We start from the raw sequence: 12,125 nt of genomic DNA, 5'->3' as shown, positions 1-12,125 counted from the left end.
ATGGCATTTTTGGGCCAGATCAGTGAACTGGCTATGCCAACTCGCCGAGTTGGCCCTCAGGGGCCTGCTCGGGTGAGCTGGCCATGCCAGCTCGCGTTGAGCTGGCCTCTATAGGCCAGCTCTCGTCGAGCTGTGCCTCGGGAATCAGTCTTTTTACTGATTCCCGATCCCACAATGCCACAATCGACCCCACGTCTTCCCACCTGCAAATGGAAACGAATTAGGTCAAAAAGAGGGCATGAACCGTGACTATGAATATGACTTTCATATTGTAAATTAGATATCTTTCATTATTTGTAATTTTCCTTAGCTTCCACCCTTGAAGAATCCTCTCCACCTCCTCCATCTCCTTCAACCTCCATTGAAGAACTTCTGAAGCTTCGCCCACCGAGGATTGTTCAAGGTCCGTCTTTAAGTCCTAGGTGTTGGGGTTTAGTGTCCTATAAGACAATTGTTCTAGCATACAAACTTAATGTAAATGAAGTGTTCTTCATATCATTTGTTTTAATGAGATATATGTTTTATAACTATATAAAGGCAAACCTTTTTAAACACTAAATAAAGTCTAATAAAAGGAAATCCGTAAGTTTGTTTAAAGTGATTATAAAGTGTTCATACAAGCATGAAGTGAGACGAAACTTTGTAATAAACTAATAAACTTAAAACCACCCCAAGTTAAGTAATATGTTTAGGATTGACATATCACTATTGAGACTTGCATGTAACAATGTCTTCTGTCTGACAAAAAGCTGATCTCACAAGCTTCATATATATAGATATCTGGACAGTTACATGGATCCGATGAAAAGTAGTTCATTAGGATTGGGGACCCAACTTGAGATAACAGGATGGGTAGATTCATCCTTGTCACCTGTTCATCTCATTGGTATTAATAGGTATAAATAATCCTCAGACTCAAAGGAATGTTAATTGGTCATTATGGATTACTGAATGTGACGCTTTGATCCTGTTGTAACACGATCCTTAGTAGAGATGACTCTGGGGTGTGAACAGCAGAGGTTGGATATCACAGGAGGTGATTGCGGGATCGTTATACATTGGATTGAGCATTTATCACTCCCGATAAATGGGAGATATGTCCATGGATCGCTTGTGGAAGTCTTGACTCTAAATCCTTGCAAGGTGATAGCTTAAGATTGAAATACGGATTTCTCTTAACCTATCTAATTGGAGTTGACTCGGCCTAGACAAGTAAAACGAACGTCTCGCTATATGTGACTTGACATTATCCATAGTCATAAGATTCAGTTCAAGGACGTAGTTTATAAAGGATCAAATTATACCGTAACTAATACGGAAAGGTCAATGACAGAATCAACATGTCTTCTTATAGCTCCAGGGGAATAATTACGGACTTGCTAATCACATACTTTGTACATCATTCCGTTATGCAAAGATTAAATATAATTCTTTGAAAAGTAATTTAATAAGTTGCATACGGCTAGAAGCAATAAGAACCTAATGGGTCACACATAAGACTTGGAACCCAAAAGAGAGACAGATGTTAATTAATTAACGGAAGCCCAACGGAGCCCAATAAGGCCCAATTACTATGGGGGTGATTTATGTATGTAAATACATAAATAAATTAGTTTGATTTTATCAAATCCTAATTAGATTAGGATTATGAATTAAATTAATTAAAGGATAAATAAGTTAGGAGTTTTAATTAGATTATATTACTCCTATTATTATCCAATAAGGTTATTATTATTATTATCTTTTATATTTAGATATATTAATAGATAATAATTAAGAATTCTATTCCGAATTAAATTCTTATTCAATAACCTAATTCTATCTAACTAAGGATTAGATACAAGAGAGATTATCAATACCCCCTATAGGGGTTTTCGAAATCCACCCCTAGAGAATTTTGAATTCCTACCCTAAAGCAAGAGAGAGAATTTCGACCCCTAGCTCGAGGACGAGATTTTCCACCGCTTCCTCCGTTCAATTGATTTTCATCTCTTTCTCTTTATCCTTGATCTTGTGTTGATTAATTAGAGACAATCTACTTTGGTTGTTTTAAACATTTGATTCTAACTTGATCTTCCATTGTTTTGTTTTGTGCTCGGGAACTCGAAGTAAGAGTTGTGGACACTTCGTTTGCAACGGTGGATAGAACTTCTGAAAGGTATTTCTTTTATCCCTCTTTATATGAAATAACGATTAACGGATCTTGGGGTTAATGGAAATAGGTTAAATTTTTTATATTTTCGCTGCTATACGTTAGCCTATTTTTCTTCAGTGGTATCAGAGCCTGCGTTAAATCCGTTATTTCATATATGAAAATTTAGAAGTTTTTCAATCAGGTTGAATAAATATTTATAGTTAGGTTAATTAACAAAACTGTTTTGATTAATTAGTTCTAAAAGATAAATAAGTTTTAATTAATTGTTAATTAAAATAAATTATGCACATGTTCCTAATAATTTTGGTTGATAATCATTATAACAAAATCTATTAGTTTTATGGTTAGATTGATAAAATCAGTTTTATTTATTCTAAAAGATAAAACGGAAAATCTATAATAGTTTTTCTTATTTTCTGAAAATCGTTTTAAAACCGTTTTAAAACTGATATATATATATATATATATATATATATATTCATAAAAAAATTATTGCAGCAGCTCGGGTCGTGCCTTACGGCGCGACCCGACTACTGTCGCGCGGTTGCTGCCGCGCGACAGCAACTGCGCGCGGCGCCTGGCCGCCGCTGCCGCAAGGCAGCGGCGAATCAGACGCCTAGGGCTACTGCCAAACGGCAGCAGCCCAATCTCGGGCCCGGCCCGAGACCCACTTGATTTTAAATCGTTTAAAATTAGTTATATATATATATATATATATGTTTCAGAAATTAATAGTTTTCTGTTTTGATTATCGAATGAAAATTTATTTAAAAGTTTGTTTTACCTATTTGTAAATCAAAAAGTTTTAAATGAATTAAAATCAAAATAATTGGGACGTGCATAATTAAAGTTTTGTTATAGTTATATTAATCTAAAAGTTTAATATAAAAGGATACGAAACTGTTAGAAGTAAAATTGGATGAAAGTTAATTTGATGAGTTAATGTGATTAACCTAAATATTACATAAGTATTTTATGTAATCAACCAATTAAATTTATTTAATTGAGTCTATGTGTGTTTGGAGTTATGGACATATTTGGACCCTCTTTTAGTCTTTTGGTATTTTTGAAATATGGTCTGCGAGTCCTGCCTTTCTACTATCTATTGTAATTTCTCCTCTCATCTAATTCCCTTCAATTTAATTGAAGTTTTCTTTAGTAGTATAGAAATTAATATGTAATTTCAAAATGCCATGGAGAAGACGGAGGACCTAAAGAGAAATATGTAATAGTTAGTATTTCCTTAGGTTTGCCCCTTTTATTCCGTCTCTGGCTCGACAGAATAATTTAGATGATATGTCCATAACGCCAATGTATGTGTCTGATGTATGCTAAAGCAAATCAAGACTAAGTTAGATTATGAGACCTAAAATAAAATCCCTCATTAAAAAGTTAAGTAAATAAATGAGTTATTAAAATCGGTTGCCCCTCCCTAATATTATAATTCAGCCGGCAGTACTGGGGGCCTTTGGGTTGTTGAGCCAACTCAAGCTCGGGGTCTTACGATAACACCTGAATTATCGAAAATCACTTTTCATGAATATGGGGTAATACTTAAATTAGATTATGATAATTGGATGAGCAAACTCATGTTGTCATAAACTAATGGGCAATATGGTTGGGATTAATGTGAATATCATATTAGTTACTAATGTGGTTAGTAACCCAATAACCTAGGAATCACATTAAAGATGTGATTGATTACATGAATCTACCTAACGAATGAGACTAGCTTGTTGAGCAAATTCAAGGCGAAATCTCAGGAGTTAGGATCCTAGCTCACTAAAGGATTTGTGAAATTCTTCGAATTAACATGGAGGGCTATTAATTTGGCAAAATAGTGGGAGCAATCTAAAATAAACTAAAAGGCCTATAATTTTAGATTGGTATACTTTAAAGCAAATGAATAACATACGTTTACTTTTTCTCACTCTCAGGTTTAATTAAACACTCTTAAAATCATGACTAAAACCAATCTGCAAAACATTCTTACCGATAACAAGTTGAACGGTTCAAACTTCACCGACTGGTTTCGTAACCTCAAAATTGTTTTGAAGTTCGATAAGATAGGGTATGTACTTGATACATCGATACCCCCTATCACTGCTGATGATGCTCCCATCGAAGAAATTGATGCTTACTAGAAGCACAAAACTGATGATGATCATGCGGGATGCATCATACTTGCATCGATGACACCGGAATTACAAAGGCAACATGAGGAAATGGATGCCTATTCCATCATCATGCACCTTAAGGAACTGTTTGGGAAACAGACTAGGTGCGAACGCTACGAGATATCCAAGTTACTATATCGTAGCAGGATGCAAGAGGGCACATCTGTGATGACACATTGTGTCAAGATGATTGGCTATATTACCAAACTTTCTAGTATTGGATTCGCGATGGATAACGAACTAAGCATAAACTTAATTCTTTAATCCCTCCCAAAGAGTTATTCACAATTCATCATGAACTATCAGATGAATGACTTGCAAACCTCTCTTGAAGAGCTTGCAAATATGCTCAAGTCAGTTGAGCCCGATATGAAAAAGGACAAGGCAATATCAGCTCTTGTCATAGAGGGATCAAAGAAAAGGAAAGGGAACTTTCCCAATCCTAAATATCCCATGAAAGGCAAGGGAGCCATGCCCACTAGAGCTAAGAGAAAGGAAGTGAAGAAGCCCAAAGGAGAGTGCCACTTCTGTGGTAAAGACGAGCATTGGAAAAGGAACTGCAAGAAGTACCTAGCCTCCCTCAAGAAGGGAAAAGGCAGTGCTTCAACATCTGGTATGTTTTATATTGAAATAAATACAATTTCACAGTCTGAATCTTGTGTACTTGATACCGGATGCGGATCTCATATTTGTACAAATATGCAGGAACTAAATCGGACTAAGGAATTAAAGAAAGGAAGCATAAACTTGCGAGTAGGAAATGGAGCAAGAGTTGTCGCCCTCACAATTGGAGATTATGTTTTAAATTTGCCCTCTGGGCTTGTAATAGAATTAAAGAACTGTTTATACGTTCCACAAATGTCTCGTAACATTATTTCTATTAGTCGTCTTGTTGACGACAGTTTTCATATTTCAATAAAAGACAAACATTGCGATTTTTATAGAGATTCGATTTTCTATTTTTCAGGAATATCACAAAATTTATGTGTTAGATGACAAAATTTCTGTTTTCGCAATTGATACCAAAAGACATAAGCTAGATAATTCAACTTACTTGTGGCATTGTCGTTTAGGCCATATAAACAAAAGACGCATGCTTAAGCTACATCAAGATGGGCTTATAAATTCAATTGATCCTGAATCATTGGAAACATGTGAAGCATGTTTAAAAGGTAAAATGACAAAGACATCCCTTTAGCAATAAAGGTGAACGTGTATCAGACACTCTAGGACTCATTCATTCGGATGTATGTGGTCCTATGTCAGTCAAAGCAAGAGGAGGATTCAGATACTTCATAAGCTTCATAGATGACCATACCCGATATGGTTATATGTACTTGATGAAGCACAAGTCTGAAGCTTTTGAGAAATTCAAATGCTTCAAGAATGAAGTAGAAAATCACTTAGGAAAGAAAATATAGACACTTCGATCCGATCGAGGTGGCGAATATCTTTCAGATGATTTTCTGAATTATCTAACTGAATGTGGGATATGCTCACAATGGACACCTCCCTATACACCACAACACAATGGTGTATCCGAGAGGAGGAACCGTACCCTACTAGATATGGTACGATCCATGATGAGCATAGCATTACTTCCAAAGACATTCTGGGGCTATACCTTAGAAACCGCCCTCTTCACCCTAAATCGAGTACCAACTAAATCCACTAGTTCCACACCATATGAATTGTTCGTTGGTAGGAAACCCGTGTTCTCATTCATGAGAGTATGGGGTTGTTCAGCATATGTCAAACACATTGCGTCCGACAAACTAGATTCTAAATCTGATAAATGTTTCTTCGTAGGATACCCTAAGGAAACTATGGGATATTACTTCTATCATCCAGATGATCAGAAAGTAATAGTATCCAAGCACACAACCTTCTTAGAGAAAGAGTTTCTCGAAGACACAAAAAAGGGAAGCATAATTGAACTTGATGAAGTTCAAGAACAAGAAACACCAACTGAAACAACAGAAGAGGTCGAGGAACCCGATGTAGTCCCATTAGATGAGACTCAAGTGCCACCCCTTCATAGATCACAAAGAGTTCGTGAACTCCCTATTAGATATGGTTTTCTAGTGGGAGATAATAATGAGGTTCCCGTGTTAGACGACGAACCCGAAAACTACGAAGAGGCTCTTACCAGTCCAGATTCTAAAGCATGGCTTGAAGCCATGGATTCTGAGATGGATTCCATGTACACCAACCAAGTGTGGACTTTGGTTGATCCACCCGAAGGGATAAAACCCATTGGGTGCAGGTGGATCTTCAAAAAGAAGACTGACATGGATGGAAAGGTTAGCACCTACAAAGCTAGGTTAGTAGCGAAAGGATATCGTCAGAAGCAAGGAATTGATTATGATGAAACTTTCTCTCATGTGGCTATGTCCAAATCAATCAGAATAATGCTTGCTATTGCCGCTCACTATGATTACGAGATTTGGCAAATGGATGTGAAATCAGCTTTCCTAAACGGAAACCTGCTTTAGGATGTATATATGATGCAACCTGAAGGTTTCATATCAAAGGATGCAAACAAGGTTTGCAAACTTCAGAGATCCATTTATGGACTCAAGCAAGCATCTAGAAGCTGGAACAAGCGTTTTGACGAAACCATAAAACAATTTGGTTTTGAACAAAATTGCGAAGAAGCTTGCATTTACAAGAAAGCAAGTGGGAGCTCTATAGCATTTCTGATATTATATGTGGACGATATATTATTAATGGGAAATGACGTAGCTCTACTACAGTCGGTAAAAGTTTGGTTATCTGGTAACTTCTCAATGAAAGACCTCGGTGAAGCAACTTATATACTTGGTATAAAGATCTACAGAGATAGATCAAGAAGACTGCTTGGTCTTTCACAGGCTACATACATCGAAAAGGTGCTAAAGCGGTTTAGCATGCTTGAATCGAAACGAGGTAACTTACCCATGCTACATGGAGTAAAGTTAAACGATCATCAATGTCCTAAAACCGATGATGATAAGAAGCGCATGGTTGTAGTCCCGTACGCCAGCGCAATCGGTTCGATTATGTATGCTATGTTATGCACTAGACCTGACGTAGCGTTCGCGTTAAGTATAACGAGTCGTTACTAAGGAAATCCGGGAGACGAGCACTGGATTTCCGTAAAAAACATTCTTAAGTACTTGAGAAGAACTAAAGATATGTTTCTAGTGTACGGAGAAGGGGATCTAAAAATAGAAGGATTTTCAGATGCAAGTCATCTCACAGATGAGAACGATTTTAAATCCCAATCAGGATACCTGTTTATCTTGAATGGGGGCGCGGTCAGCTGGAAGAGTTCCAAGCAAGGAAACTTAGCTTTCTCTACGACCGAGTCAGAGTATATCGCTGCTGCGGAAGCAGCAAAGGAAGCGGTTTGGATTAGGAAGTTCATTACTGAACTTGGTGTGGTGCCTGACATTGTAAATCCCATTACACTTTACTGTGATAACAATGGAGCTATTGCGCAAGCAAAGGAACCACGGTCTCATAATGCATCCAAGCATTACCTAAAGCGATACCACATTATAAGAGAAATTGTGGCAAGAGGAGATGTGAGAATAGAAAGAGTACCTACAGAGGACAACGTTGCAGATCCGTTGACAAAGCCCTTAACCCAGAAAGTACATGATCGTCATCTAACTTTTACTGGGATAAGTTACAGAAACAATTGGCTTTAGTCCAAGTGGGAGTATGTTGGGGTTTAGTGTCCTATAAGACAATTGTTATAGGATACAAACTTAATGTGAATGAAGTGTTCTTTATATCATTTGTTTTAATGAGATATATGTTTTATAACTATATAAAGGAAAACCCTTTTAAACACTAAATAAAGTCTAATAAAAGGAAATCCATAAGTTTGTTTAAAGTGATTATAAAGTGTTCATACAAGCATGAAGTGAGACGAAACTTTGTAATAAACTAATAAACTTAAAACCACCCCAAGTCAAGTAATATGTTTAGGATTGACATATCACTATTGAGACTTGCATGTAACAATGTCTTCTGTCCGACAGAAAGCTGATCTCACAAGCTTCATATATATAGATATCTGGACAGTTACATGGATCCGATGAAAAGTAGTTCATTAGGATTGGGGACCTGACTTGAGATAACAGGATGGGTAGATTCATCCTTGTCACCTGTTCATCTCATTGGTATTAATAGGTATAAATAATCCTCAGACTCAAAGGAATGTTAATTGGTCATTCTGGATTACTGAATGTGACGCTTTGATCCTGTTGTAACACGATCCTTAACAGAGATGACTCTAGGGTATGAACAGCAGAGGTTGGGTATCACAGGAGGTGATTACGGGATCGTTATACATTGGATTGAGCATTTATCACTCCCGATAAATGGGAGATATGTCCATGGATCGCTTGTGGAAGTCTTGACTCTAAATCCTTGCAAGGTGATAGCTTAAGATTGAAATACGGATTTCTCTTAACCTATCTAATTGGAGTTGACTCGGCCTAGACAAGTAAAACGAACGTCTCGCTATATGTGACTTGACATTATCCATAGTCATAAGATTCAGTTCAAGGACGTAGTTGATAAAGGATCGAATTATACCGTAACTAATACGAAAAGGTCAACGACAGAATCAACCTGTCTTCTTATAGCTCTAGGGGAATAATTACGGACTTGCTAATCACATACTTTGTACATCATTCCGTTAGGCAAAGATTAAATATAATTCTTTGAAAATTAATTTAATAAGTTGCATACGGCTAGAAGCAATAAGAACCTAATGGGTCACACATAAGACTTGGAACCCAAAAGAGAGACAGATGTTAATTAATTAACGGAAGCCCAACTGAGTCCAATAAGGCCCAATTACTATGGGGGGCGATTTATGTATGTAAATACATAAATAAATTAGTTTGATTTTATCAAATCCTAATTAAATCAGGATTATGAATTAAATTAATTAAAGGATAAATAAGTTAGGAGTTTTAATTAGATTATATTACTCCTATTATTATCCAATAAGGTTATTATTATTATCTTTTATATTTAGATATATTAATAGATAATAATTAAGAATTCTATTCCGAATTAAATTCTTATTCAATAACCTAATTCTATCTAACTAAGGATTAGATACAAGAGAGATTATAAATACCCCCTATAGGGATTTTCAAAATCCACCCCTAGAGAATTTCGAATTCCTACCCTAAAGCAAGAGAGAGAATTTCGACCCCTAGCTCGAGGACGAGATTTTCCACCGCTTCCTTCCGTTCAATTGATTTTCATCTCTTTCTCTTTATCCTTGATCTTGTGTTGATTAATTAGAGACAATCTACTTTGGTTGTTTTAAACGGTTGATTCTAACTTGATCTTCCATTGTTTTGTTTTGTGCTCGGGAACTCGAAGTAAGAGTTGTGGGCACTTCGTTTGCAACGGTAGATAGAACTTCTGAAAGGTATTTCTTTTATCCCTCTTTATATGAAATACCGATTAACGGATCTTGGGGTTAATGGAAATAGGTTAAAAATTTTATATTTCCGCTGCTATACGTTAGCCTATTTTCCTTCACTAGGAAGACACCTGCAACGGTAGACAGGTTCCCTAAAAGGGATTTTCTCATCTTTTTCATAGTTTGTTTAAACGCTTGATACAGTCTATGAATCCTAGGCTAATTGAATACATGTGACAATTTCTCTCCATCTTTAATAATATTGTAGTTTTTGTTCTGTTCATATTGATTCATTGATTTAATCTTTGTCTTACACTTTATTCGATTGGTTTAACTCATTCAAAAGTCCAAAAATCAAGTTGACACATATTCCGAGCCGAATCTGACCTAGTCATGGCCTAAGGGATTGATAACCTCTTAGTTGATGAGGCCCAAATTGCTGAGCCTTAGAGCTAGTATCGCCCTTATAAAGGAATCACGTACTAGGGACGTCTGAAGGATAAGTAGGGTTAATCACCTCGAATACAAGTGACTAGGGTTAGGTTTTTAATCAATTGCCTTAGCAATTCTATCTTCATTATTATCGTATCATCCCATGTTCCTTCGGGTAAATTCATTAGTGAAAGATCAATTAGGAGTAGAATAACGTAATTAGGGGTAGAATAACTTAGCTAGGAGTAGTGTAACTTAACTAGGAGTAGATTAATTTAACAAAACAAATTCAAACCCCACACAGCCTAGATAACACCTGAGACCCAGTAGTTCGATACTTGCAGGAATAAATCATGTGGATTCGATACCTGGACTTGTCCAGATTTTATTACTTGATAACGACGGGGTACACTTATCCCTTAGTGAGCCTTGCACCGTGAGGCGCATCAATGTATAACGAGGTGTCCATTGTGAGCAAATCCCACATTCAGTTAGATAATTCAGAAAATCATCTGAAAGATATTCACCACCTCGATCCGATCGAAGTATCTTAATTTTTTTTCCTGTTTGATTTTCTACTTCATTCTTGAAGCATTTGAATTTCTCAAAAGCTTCTGACTTGTGCTTCATCAAATAAACATATCCATATCTAGAATGGTCATCTATGAAGCTAATGAAGTATCTGAATCCTCCTCTTGCTTGGACTGATATAGGACCATATACATCGGAATGTATTAATCCTAGAGTGTCTGATACACGCTCACCTTTATTGTTAAAGGGTGTCTTTGTCATTTTTCCTTTTAAACACGCTTCGCACGTTTCCATTGATTCACAATCAATTGAATCTATAAGCTCATCTTGATGTAGCTTAAGCATGCGTCTTATGTTTATATGGCCTAAACGACAATGCCACAAGTAAGTTGAATTATCTAGCTTATGTCTTTTGGTATCAATTGTGAATACAGAAACCTTATCATCTAAAACATAAATCCCATTTAATGATATTCCTGAAAAATAGAAAATCCTATTTCTATAAAACTCGCAAATTTTATTCTCTATTGAAATATTAAAGCCATCATCAACAAGACAGCTAATAAAAATAATGTTTCTAGACATCTCTGGAACATACAAACAGTTCCTTAATTTTATTACAAGCCCAGAGGGCAACCTTAAAACATAATCTCCAATTGTGAGCGCTGCAACTCTTGCTCCATTCCCAACTCGCAAGTTTATGTTTCCTTTCTTCAATTTCTTAGTCCGTCTTAGTTCCTGCATATTTGTACAAATATGAGATCCACATCCGGTATCCAATACCCAAGATTCAGACTGTGAAATTGTATTTATTTCAATATAGAACATACCAGATGTAGAAGCACCGTCTTTTCCCTTCTTGAGAGAGGCTAGGTACTCCTTGCAGTTCCTTCTCCAATGCCCGTCTTTACCACAGAAGTGGCATTCTCCTTTGGGCTTCTTCACTTGCTTCACCTTAGCTTTAGTGGGCATGGCCCTCTTGTCCTTTTTGGGATGTCTAGGATTGGGAGGGGTCCCTTTCCTCTTTCTTGATCCCTCAATGACAAGAGCCGGTATTGCCTTGTCTTTCTCCATATTGGGATCAACCGTTTTGAGCATGTTTACAAGCTCTCAAGAGAGGATTGCAAGTCATTTATTTGGTAGTTCATGATGAACTGTGAATAACTCTCTGGGAGGGATTGAAGAAGTAAGCACTTAGTTCATGATCCATCGCGAATCCAATATTAGAAAGCTTGGTAATATAGCCAATCATTTTGACACAATGTGTCATCACAGATGTGCCCTCTTACATCCTGCATCGATACAACAGCTTCGATATCTCGTAGCGTTCGCACCAAGTCTGTTTCCCAAACAACTCTTTCAGGTGCGCGACAATGGAATAGGCATCCATCTC

Source organism: Euphorbia lathyris, chromosome 7 (genome assembly GCF_963576675.1).
Source record: "Euphorbia lathyris chromosome 7, ddEupLath1.1, whole genome shotgun sequence".
Classification (NCBI taxonomy): domain Eukaryota; kingdom Viridiplantae; phylum Streptophyta; class Magnoliopsida; order Malpighiales; family Euphorbiaceae; genus Euphorbia; species Euphorbia lathyris.
The sequence above is the reverse complement of the archived record's forward strand: the minus strand, read 5'-3'. Positions refer to the sequence as shown.